Source organism: Microcebus murinus, chromosome 12 (assembly GCF_040939455.1).
Source record: "Microcebus murinus isolate Inina chromosome 12, M.murinus_Inina_mat1.0, whole genome shotgun sequence".
In the NCBI taxonomy this organism is placed as follows: Eukaryota; Metazoa; Chordata; class Mammalia; order Primates; family Cheirogaleidae; genus Microcebus; species Microcebus murinus.
Window position 1 is genome coordinate 13,580,622 of NC_134115.1, and position 9,789 is coordinate 13,590,410.

At 39.2% G+C, this 9,789-nt stretch overlaps 1 pseudogene; it reads right to left on the reverse strand.

Moving 5' to 3' along the window:
- Positions 1–1,653: 1,653 nt before the first annotated feature.
- On the reverse strand, positions 1,654–3,584 carry LOC105883801 (elongation factor 1-alpha 1-like; annotated as a pseudogene).
- Between the last annotated feature and the right edge of the window lie 6,205 nt (positions 3,585–9,789).

Here is a 9,789-nt window from a genome sequence, read left to right on the forward strand (position 1 = left end):
TCCATGGTGTGCATAAACTGTAGGGTGTTTATTTGCATATTCAAGTACATTTTGGTTGTTTCCAAATTTCGCCTATTACAAGTAAGTAATTGTGTAGATTTTTAATAGGACAGAAGTTTTCCTTTCTCTGGGATAAAAGCCCAATAATATGATTGTTGGGAAATATGGCATGCATATGTTTTTAGATTGCTAAGAAACTGCTGAACTATTTCGTACAATGTTACAACCCTACCAGCAGTGTAAAAAAGGTCTAGTTTTTCTGCATTATCCTGAGTATTTGTAGTTTTTATTTTAACTGCTCCAGTGGTTGTACAGTGATATTATGGTCTTCATTTGCATTTCCTTAATGGTTAGTGGTGTTTTTTGCACATTATCTAATGGGATTTTTTTTATTGTTGAGTTTGAAGAGTTTTAAAATCTATATGCCAGTCATCTATGAGATATGTGGTTTGCAAATATATTCTCCTAGTCTGTAGCTTGAATTTTTACCCTCTTCATAGGGTCTTTTGCAAAGCTAGAGATTTTAATTTTTATAAGTTCAATTTCTCAGATTTTTTTCTATAAATTATGATTTTGATGTCATATCTAAGAACTCTTCATCAAGTCATAAATCCTGAAGATTTCTACTCTGTTATTTTTTTCTATAAGCTTTATACTTTGACATTTTAAATGCCAATCCATGATCTCTTAAGAGTTATTTTGTTTATCTGTTCTAGAGACAGGTCTCTCTCTGTCACCCAAGCATGTACATGTACAGTAGCATGATCATATAATAGTTCACTGCAGCCTTGAACTCCTGGCCTAAAGTGATCCTCCTTCCTCAGCCTCCTGAAATTCTGGGATTATAGGTGTTAGCCTGGCCCAGCCCTTAAATTAGTTTTTCTGTAAGGCATATAGTTTATGTGAGACACATTTTTTTTTGGTTATGCAGTTGCTCCAGCACTGTTTGTCGAAAAGACTGTTATTTGTCCACTGAATTGATTTTGCAACTGTCAAAAATTAGCTGACCATACTCTATTTTGTCCCATTGCTCTATGTGTTTATTCCTTTGCTAATACCACACAATCTTGACTACTTAATAAGTCTTGAAATTGGGTAGAGTAAGACCTCCGACTTTATTCTTATCAAGGTTGTATTAGGAATTCTAAGACCTGTGCCTTTCCATATAAATTTTAGAATAATTTTGTCTATTTCTACAGAAACCATTGCTGGGATTTTGATAGAATTGCATTAAACTTATATATCAATTTGAGGACCATTCACATCTTTATTCTGTTAAGTCTTATAATCCACAAATGTGGTTAAGTCTCTTCATTTATTTAGCTAATCTTTGATTTCTTTTCTCAGCATTTTGTAGTTTTCAGCATACATCCTTTGTATAGTTTTACATATACATCCTTTGCTAAATTTACACCAAAGTACTTCATATTTTTTAAATTATAAATTTTATTTTATTTTTTCTCATTAAACTTTGTTTTAATGGGTCTCAAAATTCTGGGACACATTTTTGGTCAAGTTGTTTCCATTAAAAAGTACTGATTTTAAAAACTAATAACTTAAAACTGCCACACAAAAAGAAACAAAAGTGGTCCACAAAACATTCTCCTTTCCTTCTGAAGGTTTTACGATGCATTGTTATCAACAACCTTACTATTAAACTTAAATGGCCAATTGAAACAAACAGTTCTGAGACCGTTCTTCCACCACTGATTAAGAGTGGAGTGGCAGGTATTAGGGATAATATTCATTTAGCCTTCTGAGCTTTCTGGGAAGATTTGGTGACCGTGCCAGCTCCAGCAGCCTTCTTGTCCACTGCTTTGATGAATGACACCCATGGCAACTGTCTGTCTCATATCATGAACAGCAAAATGACCCAGAGGATGATAGTCTGAGAAGCTCTTGACACATGTGGGCTTGCCAGGAACCATGTCGACAATGGCAGCATTAACAGACTTCAAGAATTTAGGACCATCCTCCAGCTTCTTTCCAGAGTGGTGATCAGTCTTTTCCTTTAGCTCAGCAAACTTGCAGGCAATGTGAGCTGGTGACAGTCCAGTACAGGACTGTAGCCAGGGCTAATTTGGCCTGGATGGTTCAGGATAATCACCTGAGCAGTGAAGCCTGCTGCTTCCATTGGTGGGTCATTTTTGCCATCACTGGCAACATTGCCACGACGAACATCTTTGACAGACACATTCTTGATGTTGAAGCCCACGTTGTCCCCTGGAAGAGCTTTGCTCAAAGCTTCATGGTGCATTTCAACAAACTTTACTTCAGTTGTAACATTGACTGGAGCAAAGGTGACCACCATGGCGGGTTTGAGAACACCAGTCTCCACTTGGCCCACAGGGACAGTACTGATACCACCGATTTTGTAGACATCCTGGAGAGGCAGACGCAAGGGCTTGTCAGTTGCATGAGTTGGTGGCAGGATGCAATCCAGAGCTTCGAGCAGTGTGGTTCCACTGGCGTTGCCATCTTTACGGGTGACTTTCCATCCCTTGAACCAAGGCATGTTAGCACTTGGCTCCAACATGTTGTCACCATTCCAACCAGAAATTGGCACAAATGCTACTGTGTCAGAGTTGTAGCCCATTTTCTTAATGTAAGTGCTGACTTCTTTAACAATTTCCTCATATCTCTTCTGACTGTAGGGCGGCTCAGTGGAATCCATTTTGTTAACACCAACAATTAGCTGTTTTACACCCAGTGTGTAAGCCAGAAGGGCATGGTCAGGGGTCTGCCCATTCTCTGAGATACCAGCTTCAGATTCACCAACACTAGCAGCAGCAATCAGGACAGCACAGTCAGTCTGAGATGTGACCGTAATCATGTTTTTGATAAAGTCTCTGTCCTGGGGCATCAATAATAGTCACATAATATCTGCTGGTCTAAAATTTCCAATTTCTACAGGGCGTTATCATGCTCACGCTCAGCTTTCAGTTTATCTAAGACCCAGGCATACTTGAAGGAGCCTTTTCCCATTTCAGTGGCCTCCTCCTCAAATTTTTCAATGGCTCTTTTGTTGATCCCACCACATTTGTAGATCAGATTGCCAGTAGTGGTGGACTTGCCCAAATCTACCATGTTTCCCCGAAAATAAGACCTACCCATAAAATAAGCCCTAGCAGAATTTCTAAGCCTTTGCACAATATAAGCCCTACACCGAAAATAAGACCTGGTGATGGGCGTGGCTACGCAGCTGTATCTGCACAACATGGAGTGGTAAAGAAGGCGAGCCACCCTTCTCATCTGCCTCACGAGAGCTCTAGGGCTCAACATGAGAGATTGGGACCAATGGTTCTAAAGCAAATAGAGTCGCAAGAAATTCAGGATGGAATTCAGGGTTTGGAGAGTTATGATGATGTTCCAGAAGAAGACAACTATATTTGAATAAATGTAGATTGTTGTACTGTACTTAAAAAAAAATAACACATGCCCTAAAAATAAGCCCTTAGGTATAGTCTTCTTGAGGAAAGATAAATGTAAGACCCTGTTTTATTTTCAGGGAAATATGGTATGTATCTGATGACAACGATGTTGATATGAGTCTTTTCCTTCCCCATTTTGGCTTTTATGGGTGGTTTTCACGGGACCTGTGTTCTGGCAGCAAACTCGTTGCGAGAAAGTTTATTGTTAGTATATAGAAACTCCTATAGTCTTCCTGTAGATTCCTTGGGATTTTCTATGTAGACAGTCATCTGCAAATAGGGACAATTTTGCTTCTTCTTTTCAAATCTGCATGCCTTGATTCCTTTCTTGCCTTAACCACTGCTATGTTGAATAGTGGTGGTAAGAACAGATACCTTATTCCTTCCTTGGTCCCAATTTTAGAGGGAAAGCATTCAGCCTTTCTCCATTAAATGTATTGTTCAGTGCATGTTTGTTTTATATGTTCCTTATCAAGTTGAGGAAATTCTTTTCTGTTCCTAGTTTTCTCAGGGATTTTATTATGAATGGGTGTTAATTTTCTATCTCTGCTTACTTGAGCTTTATTTTACTGTTTTTATGGTCTCATGAAGTGAAAGCTCAGTTACTGATTTGAGACTTTTCCTATTTTCTAATGTAAGGATTTAGTGCTGTCAGTTTGCATCTCAGCACTACTTTAGCTGTATCCCACAAATTTTGATATGTTGTATTTTAATTTCATTTTGTTCAGTGTATTTTGTTTATTTCCCTTGATATTTCCCTTTGAAGGATTAATTAGAAATATCTGGTTTAATTTCAAAGTATTTGGAGATTGATTTTCATTTTTAAATTTTTTTTTTTTTTGAGACAGAGTCTAGCTTTGTTGCCCAGGCTAGAGTGAGTGCCGTGGCATCAGCCTAGCTCACAGCAACCTCAAACTCCTGGGCTCAAGCAATCCTGCTGCCTCAGCCTCCCGAGTAGCTGGGACCACAGGCATGTGCCACCATGCCTGGCTAATTTTTTCTATGTATATTAGTTGGCCAATTAATTTCTCTCTATTTATAGTAGAGACGGGGTCTCGCTCTTGCTCAGGCTGGTTTGGAACTCCTGACCTCAAGCAATCTGCCCACCTCTGCCTCCCAGAGTGCTAGGATTACAGGCGTGAGCCACTGCACCCGGCCTTAAAATTTTTTTAATTAAATTTTTTTTGAGGGGACAGGCTCTTACTCTGTTGCCCATGCTAGAATGCAGTAGCATAATTGTAGCTCACTGCAACCTCAAATTCCTGGGCTCAGATGATTCTCCCACCTCAGCCTCTGAATATCTATGACTATAAGTGCATGCCACCACATCTAACTAATTTCTTTTGTTTTTTCTAGAGCCAGTGTCTCACTGTCGCTCAGGCTGGTCTCAAACTCCTGAGCTCAAGTAGTCCTTCTACCTTGGCCTCCCAAAGGGCTGGGATTATAAGTGTGAGCCACCATGCCTGGCTGAGCCTTCACCCACTAGTTTTAGCATTTCTCTCTGATCATTACCCAAACAGTTATTACTATGGTTGCCAAAGTGTATTCCTTTTAGCTTCATTATCCCTCATGTTTATCAGGGTATGAGAGAGTTTTCCTTTATTTATTTATTTATTTATTTATTTATTTATTTATTTATTTATTTTTATTTACATCTGTGTAGACTCAGATTCTGTCTTTATTCAGTAGGTAATAATGCTTAACTAATGATGGTGGTGGTGTGTGTTTGTTTTTTATCCTCAAGTCATTTGAGATAAGTCCAGTAGAAATTCATTCACATTGGCTCCTATGTCCTTTTATCATGTTTCTGATATCTTTTTACTTTCACCAAACCATTCTTGTACTTTTTCTGATCATGATGTTTAATTAATCTTTGTGATAGATTGTATTAGAGAGCAATTCATTTTTTCCTTAAAAGTTTATTTTCTTTTAAATATTCAGAACTTTAAGCCACCTTTAAAGAAACCCTTTAAAATTCCTATTGGAATTACATTTGATTTTGTCTCAATCAGGTACCCATAATGTGTAACCAGTTCAGCCCATGGGCCTAGATTCCATCCTTGGAAGCCCAGAGACACAGTCTAGTGGTTGGGGCTGCTTTCTCTCTCTGCTGACACGTGTTGGAGAACAGCCCCCAGCACCTCTTCATTCACAAGGGGATGGTATCAGAGCCCTGAATGTTAATGCTCTTTTCTTCTCCTTGCCTTACAGATCTTCCTTACCTGTCTCTAAACTTTTGTTCCAACAAATGGTAGGATCATCTGGAGAACCTGGAGGAATTAGATTTTCTGTTTATCTGCTTCTTTCTGCTCTTTCAGCTACTACAGGCACATAAGCCTGTTTACTCAGGCTTTTCACACTGTTGGATACAATGACTCAGTTAATGAGGAACATTTTCATGCTTAGTTGCTCACAGCAGGTCAGCTTTTCTTTTCCTGTCTGGTTGTTTGAATGTTTCTTAAGAATGACACTGGATCTCAGCTGCCTGCCTTGTTGACTAAGTGGCTGGGTGTCTAGCTCCACCATTAGCCATCTTTACCTGACAGAACGACAGGCAGCCCAGCTGTGTAACGTACCTACATGGAGGGAATTGAGGGGAGCTGCCAGGGTAAATAGCTGCTTGCTTCTTTCTCAGGTTCAGGCTCCTCTGTGTTGTGGAGCCTTGTTCTCCCATGTTGAGCACAGTCTTCAGTGTCTGGTAACTAAGAAATAAACATTCTGAACCACCTCCAGCCCATTCCTAACTTGAATCCTACAAATGAGCTGCAGGGAGTTCATTAGCTGCCTGAAATACATTCATAATTATGGCTGTGTGTGGGTCTGCATATATTTCTGGCATGAAGATTCATGGCTTTTGTCAGATTTTCAAAGAGATTGCTATTTTAATGATGCAAAATTGTCGAGAACCTGTGCTCAGGAATGACTCCTCAGGAAGCTCATGAATAAGTCTCTGTTATGTGTGCAAATTTCTCGGAGAAGACTACATGGTTGCCATCAAAATTTCAAAGTGTTTAATAACTTTAGTTACCTGTAATTTTCATCTGCTGTTCAGAAGTGACCCCCAAGAAATTCATGACCATTATGGGAATCCCCAAGTTTGATTTCACAGCCACTCCAGCATCTGATACTGCCATCCTAGAGGTCAGAAGTGCCAAGCAAGAGGTTAGTGGTCTGGGTTGGCTCGTGAGTACCACCTAGCCACCTGTTCCTGTGGATGGACTCTGATTCCAGTGATTCCTCTCAGTGCCTGTGAGGGGTAAGGCTTGACTGATGTCTTCCAGAGACCAGCCCAGGGGAGTCTTGCTGGTGGCCTTTCTTACCACAGGGTGATAGCTTAGGGGTAGAAGTTCTTCACTCTCAACTAGGATATAAGAATCTTGGTATAGTATCATCCTGTGTGGAGCTAAGGAAAGTGTGCCTTTGAGAATCACCTGTGAGAAAATGACTTAGGTAGATGTTGGCCTATTTTAGTTCATAAATAAGTTCACTTCTGTATAAAATTGCATTCTAGGTGTGCAGTCACATGAATATTCCGTAGAGCAGTGTATCCATCCGTGTATGTGTGTATATGTGTGTGTGTGTGTGTGTTTGTATAGGGACAGCATACAGGATAATATTTGAGAGCAGTTGCATACATTGAGTAGACTCCTCAAGTCCTTTATCAGTGGATCTTGTTTTAAAATATGTAGGTTTTTGTAAAAGAAAATTGTAAATATGTGTGTGAAACTTTACCTGTGTCTGGCTAGCACCAACATGCATAGGATGTTCAAACAAGAACAGACATTGCCTACTGTGCAGCTGAGAGTTAAATGGTGGCATGAGATGTCATGCACTGCTGAGAGATGTAGGCATTCTCAGCCATCCAGTGCTGAGGAAAATTGATGAGCACCTTGAACATTCAATGAAAGTCATGCTTTAAGAGTAAGGACTATATCTTAGAGCAAGGCTCAATGAACTATATATAGCCTGTGAGCCAAATCCAGCCCATTGCCTGTTTTTGCACAACTTATAAGCTGAGAAAGATTTTTATATTTTTAAATGATTAAAAAAATCAAATTAATATTTTTTGACACAGGAAAATGACTTACAAGGTCAGATATTTGTGTCTTCAAATAAAAGTTATTGGAACACAGCTATCCTTATTTGCTTCCTTATTGTCTCTGGCTGCTTTTGTGCTGTAACAGCAGAGTTGAATTGTTGCAGCAGAGATGCTGCTTTTGTTGTGGTGCTTTCATTACTTCACACCACTGCTGATAGTGTTATATAATAAGTGCCTTTAAGATCATGGCTATTCGTTTGTATTATTCATCAACAGGAACATTGCTGAAAATATTTCAATCTATCATGACTTACTGAATGAATAGTGTGAATAATAAAACTTCATTTATTCTTATGCACTTAACTATCATGAGATCTTTGGACTTTTTTAGAAATAGAAGCTGAATATTTTGACTTGCCCTATAATATAGCTGGCCAACAACTTTGCAAGTGGTAAATATTTACTGTGAATTTTTTGAGCTTATAACCAAGATTTTATCATTCAGAAAAATAGCCAATTTTTCTGAATAAGAAAAACTAGCCTCAAGCACTATTAATGAAGTGTGAATGCCTTTGGAAATTAGCTTTTGCTACAGGCTTGCTAATCTCTCTGAATTCAACTTGAAGTATTATTAAGTAATTCAACTTAAATACTAAGTTTTACAGTGGATACCGCAGACATTTCACTTTGGCACTTAATTGTTTTTTGTTTTGTTTTGTTTTTGCTTATGAAGGTACATCCTCATTCTTTCAAATGCACGTTTTGGCTTGTGATTATCTTTCAATTTTTTTTTAGAGTAACTTTTGTGAAACCATGGATAAGTCAAAAATTTGTGTTATTTTTGAATATGAGTTCCATGGTGGAACCAGTGCAGTTCAGACAGCTCAAAATATGAACAGAATGTTCGGGAAGGATAGGTCGATGGTTTGAGGAGTTCCGTTGTGGCGATTTTAATCTTGACAATGAGCCGTGTGGGTGACCTGAGACCAAGGTGGATCATGATGAACTTAAAAGCTGTGGTGGAAGCGAATCCATCTCAACCTATGCATGAATTAGCAGCAAGGTCTGACAATTACTATTTCAACAATATTGGACCATCTGAAACAAATTAGCAAGGTAAAGAAGCTGGATACATGAGTGCCACATGAATTATGTGAGCAACAGAAGAGAATCATCTAGAAGCTCTTGCCTTTCTTTATTGTCACGACATAAAGGCAAACCATTTCTACACTATATTGTTATGTGTCATGAAAAATGGATTATTTTTGACAATTGCAAGTATTCGGTACAATGATTGGATAAAGACAAAGTGCTAAAATACAGTCCAAAACTGAATATTCATCAACAAAAGCTAATGGTATCTGTTTGGTGGTCCAGCGCTGGTATTATCCCCTACAGCTTCATGAAACCTGGTCAAATGATTACAGCAGATGTCTACTGCAACCAGTTGGATGACAGGATGAGGATGCTCATGATTAAGCAGCTGAGATTGGTCAATAGAGACAGGTCAATCCTCTTGTAAGACAATGCTGTGACACAAACAATGCTGCTCAAACTACAAAAGCTGGACTTGGAAACTTTCTGTCATCCACCATATTCACCAGACCTTGCACCAACTGGCTACCACTTCTTCCTGGCTTTGGACCACTTCTTACAAGGAAAAACATCTGTCTACGCTACATTGATTGCACAGTGGAACAAGATGTGGAAAATGCCTTTTGCAATTTCATCCAGGCTTCTTTGCTGCTGGCATAAACAACCTACTGTTAAGATGGCAAAACTGTCAATAGTTTAGGTGCATACTTTGATGAATTGTACTGCTTCGTTGTTGTTTTGGTTTTTTTTGGGTTTTTTTTTGAGACAGAGTCTCACTTTGTTGCCCAGGCTAGAGTGAGTGCCGTGGCGTCAGCCTAGCTCACAGCAACCTCAAACTCCTGGGCTCAAGCAATCCTCCTGCCTCAGCCTCCCAAGTAGCTGGGACTATAGGCATGCGCCACCATGCCTGGCTAATTTTTTCTATATATATTAGTTGGCCAATTAATTTCTTTCTATTTATAGTAGAGACAGGGCTTGCTCTTGCTCAGGCTGGTTTCAAACTCCTGACCTCGAGCAATCTGCCTGCCTCGGCCTCCCAGAGTGCTAGGATTACAGGCGTGAGCCACTGCACCCGGCCTTGCTTCTTGTTTGAGATATAATAAACTAAACTTCTGATTCGAAATTGGACATTTCATATTTAATGACCTAATACAAGGCAAAACAGCACTTAACAGTAAAACTTACACGTTGGTAAAGTCATTTCAACAACTAATGTTTGAATCA